The sequence below is a fragment of the Dendropsophus ebraccatus genome, chromosome 9 (genome assembly GCF_027789765.1).
Source record: "Dendropsophus ebraccatus isolate aDenEbr1 chromosome 9, aDenEbr1.pat, whole genome shotgun sequence".
Taxonomy (NCBI): Eukaryota; Metazoa; Chordata; class Amphibia; order Anura; family Hylidae; genus Dendropsophus; species Dendropsophus ebraccatus.
Window position 1 is genome coordinate 77,108,303 of NC_091462.1, and position 14,609 is coordinate 77,122,911.

A 14,609-nucleotide genomic window follows, 5' to 3' on the forward strand; every position below is an offset into this window, starting at 1 on the left:
AATATATATATAAATAAATGAATATTTACATATATATTTATTTTTTGACAGTATATTTAATTGCACAATGATGGATTCGTTAGAATTAAATTATTGAACAACGAAACTGAATTTATTTCATCGAAAATGTGTTTTATTAATTAAATATTAATTAGTACAGGAAGCTCCATAAGCCGTTAATTCATATTGCCGGCAAAAGAGCATTCTGTACTAATCATCACTTTACTTTAATGAAAACATCAAATGTTTCTTCTAATTATGTTATCACAATAGCATTATTAGAAGAAACATTTAGAATTATATGTGCGCTCAGCTGATTGGCTGATCGGCTGAGCGCACATATAAAGAGCCGATCCGCAGTACAATGACTTCATTGTGCTGCGGACCAGCGAAGAGGACACATCGGGGTGAGTATAGAGCTCTCCCCACCCCCTCCCCAGCAATGCACCCCTCCCAGCAAGGAAGGGGGGGGGGGGTCAGTTAACCCCTTCCTTGCTGGGATGGGTGCAGTCTGACATCAGTCTGGCCCCCAAGGGGTTAAGGGGGATGCAACACATCCTCCCTTAACCCCTTGGGGGCCAGACTGTAAGCACCAATTTGTAAAGATGCTGCATACTGTAAGGAGCACAACATCGCTCACAATGATGGGTGTTGTGCTCCTGTTTGTGTGTTTTTTGTGTGTTTCTCCCTTTTTGTTTTTCAGATATCGGTATCCTGGGGATTACGTCGGATTCCGTGGACTACGTCGATGACCAGCGTTTTTTTTTTTTTTTTTTATAAAATGGTTAATGAGGGGTGTGGGGGTGTTTTTATTTGAATAAAAAAAACTGTAACTTGTGTCTTATCTTTATTTCTTTACTTTATAGACTTAGTAGTGGAAGCCGTCTAATAGACGGAATCCATTACTAAGTTGGGGCCTAGTGTTAGCCGGTATAAAATGGCTAACACTAACCCCCTATTATTACCCCAGTACCCAATGCTACCAAGGGTACTGGGAAGAGCCGGGTGCCAGTGGTCCCCGGAGCGTCAAAATTGGCGCTCCTGGACCGGGCGGCAGCAGGCTGGTAAGATTTAGGCTGGGGAGGGCCTAAACCAATGGCTCTTCCCACCCTGGTGTTACCAGGCTGCTGTCGTTTGGTTTTTAACCCAGCTGGTTATAAAAATAGGGGGGACCCTATGCGTTTTTTTTTTTAAATAAATAAATAAGACCACTGGCACCCGGCTCTTTCCAGTACCCCTGGTGGCATTGGGTACTGGGGTAATAATGGGGGGGGTTAGCGTTAGCCATTTTATACCGGCTAACACTAGGCCCCAACTTAGTAATGGATTCCGTCTATTAGTGTCCTCTTCGCTGGTCCGCCGCTAATTATATGTGCGCTCAGCCGATCAGCCAATCAGCTGAGCGCACATATAATTCTAAATGTTTCTTCTAATAATGCTATTGTGATAACATAATTAGAAGAAACATTTGATGTTTTCATTAAAGTAAAGTGATGATTAGTACAGAATACTCTTTTGCCGGCAATATGAATTAACGGCTTATGGAGCTTCCTGTACTAATTAATATTTAATTAATAAAACACATTTTCGTTGAAATAAAATCAGTTTCGTTGTTCAATAATTTAATTCTAACGAATCCATCATTTTGCAATTAACCCCTTGCCTCTAAAGCCTGTTTTGCCCTTAATGACCAGGCTCATTTTTCAAAATCTGACCTGTCTCACTTTATGCGCTTATAGCTCAGTAAAGCTTTAACGTATGCTAGCGATTCTGAGATTGTTTTTTCGTCACATATGACACTTTATATTAGTGGCAAAATTTGGTCACTACTTTGAGTATTTTTTGTGAAAAACATCAAAATATCATGAAAAATTTGAAAATTTAGCATTTTATGAACTTCTGAAATTCTCTGCTTCTCAAAAAGGAAGTCATAGCACATAAATTAGTTACTAAATCACATTACCAATATGTCCTCTTTATTCTGGCATAATTTGGGAAACATATTTTACTTTTTTAGGGTGTTACGGGGCTTAGAAATTTATTAGCAAATTATCACATTTTGTGAAAATTTCCAAAACTAATTTTTTTTAGGGACCAGTTCTTTTTTTAAATGGATTTAGAAGGCTTGTATACTGGAAACCCCCATAAGTGACCCCATTTTGGAAACTAGACACCTTAAAGAATTAATCTAGGGGTATAATGAGCATTTTAACCCTACAGGGGCTGGAGGAAATTATTCACAATTAGGCCGTAAAAAAATCGAAAATTTCAATTTTCAAATAATATATACGTTTAGATTAAAGTTTCTCATTTTCAAAAGGAACATGAGAGAAAAAGCCAAAATTTGTAACGCAGGTTCTTCTGAATACAACGGTACCCCAGATGTGGGCTTAAACCACTGTATGGGCACACAGCCGGGCTCAGAAGGGAAGGAGCGCCAATTAGCTTTTTTAATGCAGATTTTGCTGAAGAAATTTCTGAGCGCCAGGTGCATTTGCAGAGCCCCTGTAGTGTCCGCAGAATAGAATCCCCCCAAAAGTCACCCCATTTTTGAAAGTACACCCCTCAAAGGATTCATCTTTGGGTAGGGTGAGCATTTTGACCCCACATGCATTAGAGGAAAGTATTCAAAATTAGACAGTAAAAATGAAAAACACAAATTTTTCCAATAATATGTTTGTTTAGTTTGAAATTTCTCAATTTCACGAGGAACAAGAGAAAAAAGCACCTCAAAATTTGTAAAGAAGGTTCTCCTGAATACAACGGTACCCCATATGTGGGCATAAACCACTGTATGTGCACACAGCGGGGCTCAGAAGAAAAGGAGCGCCAATTAGCTTTTTCAATGCAGATTTTGCTGAAGAAGTTTCTGAGCGCCAGGTCCGTTTGCAGTGCCCCTGTAGTGTCCGCAGAAGAGAAGCCCCCCAAAAGTCACCCCAATTTTGGAAAGTACACCCCTCAAAGAATTCATCTTGGGGTGTGGTGACCATTTTGACCCCACAGGTATTAGAGGAAAGTATTCAAAATAAGACAGTAAAATTGAAAAACTAGATTTTTTCCAATAATATATTGTTTTAGTTTGAAATTTCTCAATTTCACTAGGAACAGGGGAGAAGCTGCATGCCCAAATCTGTAACGCAGGTTCTCCTGAGTAGAACGGTAACCCATGTGTGGGCATAAACCACTGTATGGGCACCCAGCCGGGCTCAGAAGGGAAGGAGCGCCAATTAGCATTTTTAGTGCAGATTTTTCCAAAGAAGCTTCTGAGCGCCAGGTGCGTTTGCAGCGCCCCTGTAGTGTCAGCAGAATAGAACTCCCCCAAAGGTCACCCCATTTAGGAAAGTACACCCCTGAAAGAATTCATATTGGGGTGCAGTGAGCGGTTTGACCCCACAGGTATTAGAGGAAAGTATTCAAAATAAGTAAACAGTAAAAATGAAAAACTCAAATTTTTCCAATAATATGTTTGTTTAGTTAAAAATTTCTTAATTTCACGAGGAATGGGAGAAAAAACGTACCCCAAAATCTGTAACGCAGCTTCTTCTGAGTAAAACGGTACCCCATATGTGGGCATAAACCACAGTATGGGCACACAGCAGGGCTCAGAGGGAAGGAAGCACCAATTTGCTGGAGCAAAACCGCAGCTAGAAATAGTTATTAGAATAGCGCAGTTACTAAAATACAATAAAAAATGAGATTACATGTAATGTGGGGTGGTAATGGGCAACCTGGGGTGGTCACGGGCAACCTGGTGTGGTCACGGGCAACCTGGGGTGGTCACGGGCAACCTGGTGTGGTTATGGGCAACCTGCGGTGGTTATGGGCAACCTGCGGTGGTTACAGACAATCTGGGGTGGTTACGGGCAATGTGGGGTGGTAACGGGCAACGTGGGGTGGTAATGGGCAACGTGGGGTGGTAACGGGCAACGTGGGGTGGTTACGGATAAACTGAAGTCCTTATAGGTAATCTGGGATGGGTACCTGTAATTTGGGGTCGTTACAGGCAATCTGGCGTGGTTACGGGAAATCTGGAGAGGGTCACTGGCAATTTGGGGTGGTTAGAGGCAACGTGCGGTGGTTATAGGCAACGTGCGGTGGTTATAGGCAACGTGCGGTGGTCAGAGGCAACGTGCGGTGGTCAGAGGCAACGTGCGGTGGTCAGAAGCAACGTGCGGTGGTTACGTGCAATCTGGGGGGTTACGGGCAATCGGGGCTGATTATGCACCATCTGGAGGGGGTCACTGGCAATTCGGGGTGGTTACGGTCAACATGTGGTGGTTACAGGCAACGTGCGGTGGTTATAGGCAACGTGCAGTGGTTAGAGGCAACGTGCGGTGGTCAGAGGCAACGTGCGGTGGTCAGAGGCAACGTGCGGTGGTCAGAGGCAACGTGCGGTGGTCAGAAGCAACGTGCGGTGGTTACGTGCAATCTGGGGGGTTACGGGCAATCGGGGCTGATTACGCACCATCTGGAGGGGGTCACTAGCAATTCGGGGTGGTTACGGTCAACATGTGGTGGTTACAGGCAACGTGCGGTGGTTATAGGCAACGTGCGGTGGTTAGGGGCAACGTGCGGTGGTTAGAGGCGACGTGCGGTGGTTAGAGGCGACGTGCGGTGGTTAGGGGCGACGTGCGGTGGTTAGGGGTGACGTGCGGTGGTTAGAGGCGACGTGCGGTGGTTAGGGACAACGTGCGGTGGTTAGGGGCCACGTGCGGTGGTTAGGGGCGACGTGCGGTGGTTAGGGGTTAGGGGCCACGTGCGGTGGTTAGGGGCAACGTGCGGTGGTTATGGGCAACGTGCGGTGATTACGTGCAATCTGGCATGATTACGGGCAACGTGCGGTTGTTACGCGCAACGTGCGGTGGTTACGTGCAATCTGGCGTGATTACGGGCAACCTGGGGCGGATATGGGCAACCTGTGGTGATGACGGGTAATCTGGGGGGGTTAGGGGTAATTTGGGAGTAAACTGCACTTATTATTATAATAAAAAGTGTGTGTTTTATTTTTTTGTATGTTTTTCACTTTTTGTACTTTATACATTCATTTTCACTGTATTACTATGATTACTGTGATATTTTCTATCACAGTAATCATAGTTCAGTGACAGAGACCAAATTGGTCTCTGTCACTTTAAATTTTCAGAGCTGGCTGGTTGTGAAGCGCATGCGCACTTCATAACCAGCCAGGACACCGAAGAGGAAGGAGCTCCAGGATCAGGTAACGTATATGGGGAAGGGGGGGTGACTGGGGGACGGGGGTGACAGGGGGGGTGGGGGGCGACTTGGGGGGCGACACACTAAAACTTTTTATCCCCTGTCACCAATGATTTATGGTGACAGGGGATAAAAAGTGCTTTTTTGCACTGGGAACAGGCGATCAGCGGTATATAGTATATAGTATATACCGCCGATCGCCTGCTTCGGGACCACACGGGGGGGTCCCGGATCACTGCCCCATGCTTTCCGCTACCTCCGGTGGCGGAGAGCATGGGGCTTTGATCATTTATTCATTTCCATCCCTGCGAACAAACATCGTTTGTTCGCAGGGATGGGGGCGGCCATCTTGGACGTGATGGCCGCCCGGGGAGGGGAGGGTTAGTGATCGCCCACTAGGGGGGCTGATCTGGGGTCTGATTTATACATTTTCATCTCCCCCCACCGTGGATTCACGGTGAGGGGAGATGAAAGCAATCGGCGGCGCCGGTAATACCCCTTACCGGCGGATCGCCGCTATAACGGTAATAGCGGCGATCCGCCGGTTTCGGGGGCCGAGGGGGGGGTCCGGGGGACACATCAGATGTGGCGGCGGGAGGAGGCAACGTTCTGCAGCCTCCTCCCGCTGCCCGATCGGCGGGGGAACTCAAATCTCCCCCATAGACGCTGCGGTCGCATTGACCGTGGTGTTTATGGAGTTAACTGCCCGCGGGGAGCGCGGCTCCCCTCCGGGCAGATGCAGCGGGAGGATGCTATGTGACATAGCCTCCTCCCGCTGCCCGATCACCGTCAGGGACAGCGGGGGGAGGCAGGGAAAGCATGACGTCTGTGGAACGTCACGTTGCGGGAACTACTTGTTTTACATGACGTTCCCCAAACGTCATTTTGCGGCAAGGGGTTAAATATACTGTCAAAAAATAAATATATTTATAAATATACATTTATTTATATATATATTTATTTTAACAGTATATTTAATTGCAAAATGATGGATTCGTTTAAATTTAATTATTGAACAACGAAAGGGACTTTATTACAACGAAAATGTGTTTTATTATTTTAATATATTAACCATGAGAGACATCGGCATACTGCAGAGGATCGCAAACCCCGGTAATAGCAATTCATGTTAACTGTTTCCCTGCTTTCCCAGATGCATTACAGAGGTGTTTGCATCACTTTCTTAAGATTTTATTTGTTATTTTTAGTTGAACCAGATTTCTAAGTAAATGACCGTATGTTTTGAGCCGCATGTCTATTTTTTCCCACGGCCGTAGTTTCATCCGCACATTTACAGCCGCATAAAAAATACAGCCGCACAGTTTGGCCATAGTGTGAACCTAGCCCCTATCTGTAAGAGTACCGCTCACAGAGTTTGTAGAATTTCACGCCATACCGCCATTTCTTATTTTGACGGTACTGGCGGAAAAGACGTGTCTGGGGGGCAGCGTACGCTACGCTACCCCCCAGACATGTCACTGGATCATGAGGATGATGAGGATGATTGGAGGAAAGAAGGATCCCCCCCATTTATCCTCACTGGCTGTTTCGGTGTCGGAGGCAATAATAACGAGAATAGCATCTCCTTTACACCTGTGTAGATAAGTCATAATTAGAGATGAGTGAACCTGCCAAGCTTCGGGTTCCTATGAACCTGAACTCTCAGCTTCTGACTTCAGACAGCGGCAGTCAGAAGCAGAGAGTTCAGGTTCATACAAACCCGAACCTCGGCAGGTTCGCTCATCTCTAGTCATAATGCAAAAAGGGGTGACAGTGTCTCTTTAATGGACTAAATTGTCTTTTTTTAAACTTTATTAACTATGTTACTATGTAAAAATCCTGCCGCCTGCAGAAGATGAATGTAGCCCTAGGACTGTCTTGAAAATATGGCCATTGGAGACCTACCAGAATTCACTTCAAATTCGCCCATCTCCAGTTTTCACCTATAGGCATGGAAAGATCTTGCATGCCACTGTGTATCCACAAGAGTAAACGGAGTTTAAGAAATCCTTTATGCTGGTAAGAAAACACTAAAAGTTATAGAATATAATAAAAAAAAATAGGCATTATCTAGATTATTTCCAAAATGAAAAAGCAACTTTGCAAATATTTCAGTGTCTACTTTACAATGCCTATGGAGTCTATATGGTATCAGTAGTATATGTGTGGTTTGATTCTGTAGTCATATTTTCTTCCATCTTCTACCTCATTTGTTAGTAGAGGGGCAGATGGATGATTATATGACTGTAGGAGCAGACAACACAGAATTTGTTTGTAGTTACCATGGAATCATATAGGTCTCTATAGAAACCAAAACCACAAAATGACAGTTTTTTTTACATTTTCATGGCTATTATTAACTGTTGTGTGGGAGTTACGGAAACAAGCAAGCAAAGGTGTTTCCTTCTAGAAGTGATCTAACAGCAAATTGTTCCTATTACATCCATTTATAAATGGCCTTGTTAACTTGTTTAGAATATATATATATATATATATATATATATACTGTGTGTATATATATATATATATATATATATATATATATACTGTGTGTATATGTATATATATATATATATATATATATATATACTGCTCATCAAAATAAAGGGAAACCTTAAAAAACACAATATAACTCCAAGTACATCACACTTCTGTGAATTTAAACTGTATACTTAAGAAGCAACACTGATTGACAATCAAACACTATTAACAATTAGCAAGACACACTCAATAAAGGAGTTGTTATGCAGGTGGGACCACAGACCACTTCTCAGTAACTATGCTTTCTTGCTGATGTTTTGGTCACTTCTGAATGTTGGTGGTGCTTTTACACTCATGGTAGCATGAGACGGACTCTACAGCCCACACAAGTGGCTCGGATAGTGCAGCCCATCCAGGATGGCACATCAATGCGATCTGTGGCAAGAAAGTTTGCTGTGTCTGTCAGCATATTGTCCAGAGGCTGGAGGAGATACCAGGAGACAGGCGTGTACACCAGGAGATGTGGAGGAAGCCATAGGAGGGCAACAACCCAGCAGCAGGACCGCTACATCCGCCTTTCTGCAAGGAGGAACAAGAGGAGCACTACCAGAGCTCGGCAAAATGACCTCCAGCAGGCCACAAATGTGCATGTGTCTGCACAAATGGTTAGAAACTGACTCCATGAGGATGGTATGAGGGCCTGACGTCCACAGATGGGGGTTGTGCTCACAGCCCAACACCGTACAGGGCGCTTGGCATTTGCCAGAGAACACCAGGATTAGCAAAGTTGACACTGGCGCCCTGTGCTCTTCACAGATGAAAGCAGGGTCACATGTGACAGACGTGAAGGAGTCTGGAGATGCCGTGGAGAGCAATCTGCTGCCTGCAACATCCTTCAGCATGACTGGTTTGGCAGTGGGTCAGTAATGATGTTGGTGGCATTTCTTTGGAGGGCCACACCCCTTGTGAGACCATATGCTAGTGGGTTCCTCCTAATGCAGGACAATGCTAGACCTCATGTGGCTGAAGTGTGACAGCAGTGTCTGCAAGATGAAGGCAATAAAGCTATGGACTGGCTCACCCATTCCTTAGACCTGAATCCAATTGCGCACATCTGGGACAACATTTCTCACTCCATGTCTCACTCCATCCACCACAGACTGTCCAGAAGTTGTCAGATGCTTTAGTCCAGGTCTGGGAGGAGATCCTTCTGGAGACCATCTGCCCCCTCATCAGGAGCATGCCCAAGCCTTGTAGAGAGGTCATACAGGCACGTGGAGGCCACACAGAAAACTCAGCCTCATTTTGACTTGTTCTAAAGACATTACATGAAAGTTGGATCGGCCTGTAGTGTGTTTTTTCCCACTTTAAGGCTATGTTCAGACTACGTAAGTTTCGTAATAATCACGGCCCATTGAAACAGCAATGGCTGTGATTACTACGGAATTTACATAGTGCTACCTTCTAAGGGATCCCGTACTTAGTGTATACACATAGTATACAGTCAGGCCGGGATCCGCATGTCAGTTTTCTGTGGCCGCTATTTACTGAATAGCGGCCGCAGAGAACTTGTCAGTGCACACTATGGAGCAGTGGGGAATTCGGATGCGGGCGCACATGGATGCGCCTGTATCCGAATTCAGCAACAGTGAAGATTATCCAGCCGGTACTGCAGTACCGACCGGGATGATCTTCTCTGACAACAGCCATTCCGTGACCCGGCCCGGTCACGGAATGGCCGGTGTCTCACACCATGTGAACAGTGCCTAATTTTGTGTGTGACTCCAGGCCTCCATTGATTTATAAATTTGATTTCCATTGATGATTTTTGTGTGATTTTGTTGTCAGCATATTCAACTTTCTACAGAAAAAAGTATTCAATGAGAACATTTAATTCATTCAGATCTAGGATGTGTTATTTAAGTGTTCCCTTTTTTCCCATTGTTTTGAGCAGTGTGTATATATATATATATATATATATATATGCTATGTTCCCACAATGTGTTTTTCAGCCGTTATTTTAAATTGAGGACCGTCATTTGTATAATATTGTCCGTTATTTGGACAGACAAAAAAAGACATTGTGGGAACATAGCCAAAGCCATGAGACATTTCTCATTTTGTACATATGCACACAAAACTTCTAGGCAGTAAGGTTATTTTGTTTTATTCAATATCCCAGTGATGTGATAATTTAATTTAGATATAAGTATTCACAAAAAAATCCTGAAATCCAGGTATTACAATTTCATCATATTGATTTGTAGAATATATTTTACCATACTATTGTATTTTCCTTTCACATTAAATATGCAATCTATGTATCTCCCCTTTGGGGCCCTTGAGGAATTTTAACAAATTGTTACATGAAATTCAGCATCAAACTGAGTATTAAGAACATGGAAATCTATATCTCCATGGTAACAATGAATTGAGGTTTGCTCCCACTGTCTGTTTCTAGAATTACCTGCCCTTTTTATTATATACAAGGCAACCTGCTACAATTAAGCTATATTAGTATTTGAGTTGTGAATGTTTTTTTTCTGTTTAAGGTTTTTAATACTTTTTTTTATATTTTATTTAAAAAGCAATGTAGACGAAACACAATTAAAATGAAAGGTTATGTTGTGCTGTTAATCTGGATATGACTAAATTGCTTCGCTTGCATCCAATTATATGAAAACAAGTTAACCGCATTTCCTAGCTGTTATTCAGGTTGTCTAAAAAAAAATGACAGAACAGAGTAACAATGTAAGAATCTATATGCATCAGCACAAGTTAAAGAGAAATCTAGAATATGATTTCAAATTAAAATATGGGACACACATGGAGCTCTGACCTTTTTGTAATAAAAGCTTACTGATTATGATGTATTGTTCTATTGTATGAATGTTACTTGTATGTGGAATGTACCAAGCAAGCAGATTCCTTCTACAGATGAAGCAGAGTTAACAGAATCATTAAATGGATGTTCAAACACATCAAGCCCTATTGTTAATTCTAGTACAGTACATCCGTCTATAAAGAAAATCTATATTAAAAAAAAAAAATAGACTATTTTTTATATTGAAGGACACCTGTCAGGTCCATTTAGCTTTAAAAGTCCTCCCCAGTACTTAATAGCTGCCGGACACAATGTTTGGATGCAGTGCCTGTAAGTCTACTGAAATTTTAAATAGCTTTTTTTGGAAATCACCAAAAAATTTTTGGACACAGCATCTGAAGGTTGTGCCCAATGGCTACAAGGTACTGGGAAGGGCTTTTAGGGGCTAAAGGGGTACTCCAGAGAAAATTGTATTTAAATTAGACTACTACCTCAAGATATATACTGCATAACTAACATAATGTTATTACCAATAGTCCTCGCTTCAGTGTATTTTATATGTTTCAACACTGATAGTATCTTACTACTACTATACTATAGTAAACTGATAGGGGGAGATTTATCAAACATGGTGTAAAGTGAAACTGGCTCAGTTGCCCATAGCAACCAATCAGATTCCACCTTTCATTCCTCACAGACTCTTTAGAAAATGAAAGGTGGAATCTGATTGGTTGCTAGCTGTTTCATCAGCTGATCTTTATCTTAAAGTGACACTGTCACCTCCTTTGTGCATTCTGACATCTCTACACAGGTGTAAAGGGTAAATTTAGCGTTTTTCATACCTAATTTCAGATCATACGTCATGGTGTTTGTTCAAGTAAAAAGTGTCCTTTTATCAACTGCAGATTGTATTAAGTGGGCGTGGCCTCTCGGCATTAGCGTCACTTAGCCCCGCCCACAATGACACCGTTGGCCCCGCCCCCTCACTGGCCATTGGAACAGGTTGGCCGAAAGGTCTAGACCCCACCCCCTTTTCGTCGGCCAACCAATGGCCGCCAAGGCCATTGGTATCAGACCATTGTAGAGAAGACAGTAGGGCTCAGTTATGTTCCAAACTCCAAAAATGATCCCCTGTCTACAGCATTTGGGATACCAAGCTGATCATTGAGGTTCCTACCACAGGTAACCCCACAGTCCCCGGAAGTAAATTGTCCCCTGAGTGAAAGGCTGAATATGGCATACTAGTGCTCTAGTCATTTTTTCTTCTGAACATTGGTAAACCAATTCACAGTGATTTGTATATACTGATCAAATATATAGAAAAACAAAGAGCCGTAGTCACTAATCTAATACTCTATTTTCAAACAGCATGGATGGGATTAGGGCAAATGCCAGCTAGGTACAGGTAACAGTCTGTTTTGCGCAGGTGTGCACTTCAATGGACCATGAACCAGGGGGTCAGCACATGGCTGTTTCCACAAGTATTGGATTGGTGAGTGCGGCTTTCTGTTTTTCTATATACTTGATGCTTAATTAGAAGTTTTCATACAACGGGCACCACCAGATACTCCCAATTATACAGATATCATATGTGTCACATAGACTGCAGTGTCGATCACCTCTACGCTTGCTACACTGATTTGTATATACGTATTTACAATGTTGATATTTAATTTCATAGTGCAAATAAACAAACATTAAAAAAGAAAACAAATAACATATAAGCACTTTTAAAGTTTTATTGCACTTTTGCCTGTAAACGAAAAAAGTTCAAGTTTTACTTGACAGCTGTGACTTTTCTAAGGAGTAATATTCATGGTAAAGCATTGTGTTATGCTTAGTGTAAGCCATAAAGGGCAGCGCATGACACAGGAAAGTTCTCTTTAGTGTCCTTTTAAACTATGTGGAATTGTACTAGGCAGATCACAGTGTATAAGGTTCAGCTCGAAAATTACTTTAAGTCAATTGATGTTTGGATTGCCAAACCTTTATTCACACAGCTGAGCCACATACAATGAGCCTTTACGGCGCCACCTAGAGATCTTGTGGCTCTGTAATTTGAACATTTGTATGATATGCTTCTGTTATGGCATGGAGTACAATATGGCACAATTCAAATGTAAACTGTCTCACAAAATGTTATGTTTTTGAATGAAGCCATGGGTGACAGAGGTCAGGAAGACTTCTATAATAATTTAGAAAAACCTCTTGACTCTCATAAATCATAGTGTCCTTTGAAATCAAGATAAATTAAACGTTTGCAATGATACTGATCAGATTTTTTTTTTCTTCTGGAAAATGACCAAAAAATATTTTACCACTTAGAAACACAGCAGCGGCTTACATATGGCTACTGTAAGCATGGCACCATAAATCTTTATAGAAACTTTAATTGCATGATTTAGTCTCAAATGATATTAATACTGTTTGTGCCCAACCATCAACTTAATTGAATGTTGCAGATTTAATATGTACACCTTTTACTATTTGTAGTGTGACTTGGCCTGCTGTCTCATTATAAGGCTATGTGCACACTGAGGAAAAGGCGAGGAATTCAGCTTGAAATTCAGCCTCAAATTCAGCTTGAAATTCCTCCCGTAAAATATGTACAGAGCAAAGTCCCATTGTGTTCAATGGGTTTTCTGCTCTGTTGTTCACACTGCAGAATTTCCGAGCAGAATTTTCTGCTGCAGATCTGCTAGAGGAATCCTATAGAAGTCAATGGGGGGCTTAAATTCTGCTTGAATTCTGCCTGAAAACTTTCTGCTTCAATTCCTCAAGAATTGCTCAGTGTGCACATACCCAAGGCTGGGTTCACACTATGTATATTTGAGGCTGTATTTGGTCCTCATGTCAGGTCCTCATAGCAACCAAAACCAGGAGTGGATTGAAAACACAGAAAGGATCTGTTCACACAATGTTGTAATTGAGTGGATGGCCGCCATATAACAGTAAATAATGGCCATTATTTCAATACCACAGCCGTTGTTTTAAAATAACAGCAAATATTTGCCATTAAATGATGGCCATCCACTCAATTACAACATTATGTGAACATAGCCTTTCTGTGTTTTCAATCCACTCCTGGTTTTGGTTGCTATACAGCCTCACAAATACAGCCTCAAATATACATAGTGTGAACCCAGCCTAATTAGTGTGTAACCTAATAAGAGCTCTATTAGAGCAAACCACAAAAGAACCATCTGCATCTTTTACTTATTCGTTTCTGGAAAAGAACTACAAGATTGACTACTTTGTAGATGTGTTTATCCTAAACACAAAGCATGTTTAATCATCCTGCTTACATATGACATTGTTCATAGTTTGATGAATTTCTTACAATGGATTAACATAAACGCTATAAAGTTGTATGAATGAATGTTGATCCTGTAATGTAAAAAAAGTCTCCTATAAAGATACTGTAGTTGTCCTTTACTGTTCATTATTAGAGATGAGCGAACCTCGAGCATGCTTGAGTCCATCCGAACCCGATCGTTCGGCATTTTATTAGCGGCGGCTGCTGAGGTTGGATAAAGCTGTAATGTTGTCTGGAAAACATGGATACAGCCAATGACTATATCCATGTTTTCTACATAGCCTTAGGGCTTTATCCAACTTCCGCAGCCACCGCTAATCAAATGCCGAATGATGGGGTTTGGATGGACTCTAGCATGCTCGAGGTTCGCTCATCTCTATTCAGTATGTACAAAAATTTTGGAGACATACGGGCAGTAAGGGATAAGGGTTCATTTAAGTCAATAGGAAATTGGCTGTCCATGCCCACACCATATAGAATAATGGTCATAATTGATTACAACCATCCAGAGGCTATGTTCACACACAGTATTTTCATTAGTCCTTTGGTCAGTATTTTTTCAACCAAAATCAGGAGTGGAACTGACAGGGTATAGCTAGGTACAAACTATCTGTTACTTTTAAAATAACAGACGATATTTGCACAAGGATGGCTGTTGTTATGAAAGACAGACATAATTTTTATGTAATGTAAACCTAGCCCAAAACTTTAATGGAACGATTTGCACAGTAAGGCTATGTTCACACAACGTCAAAAATATTGAAAAGGCAGCTG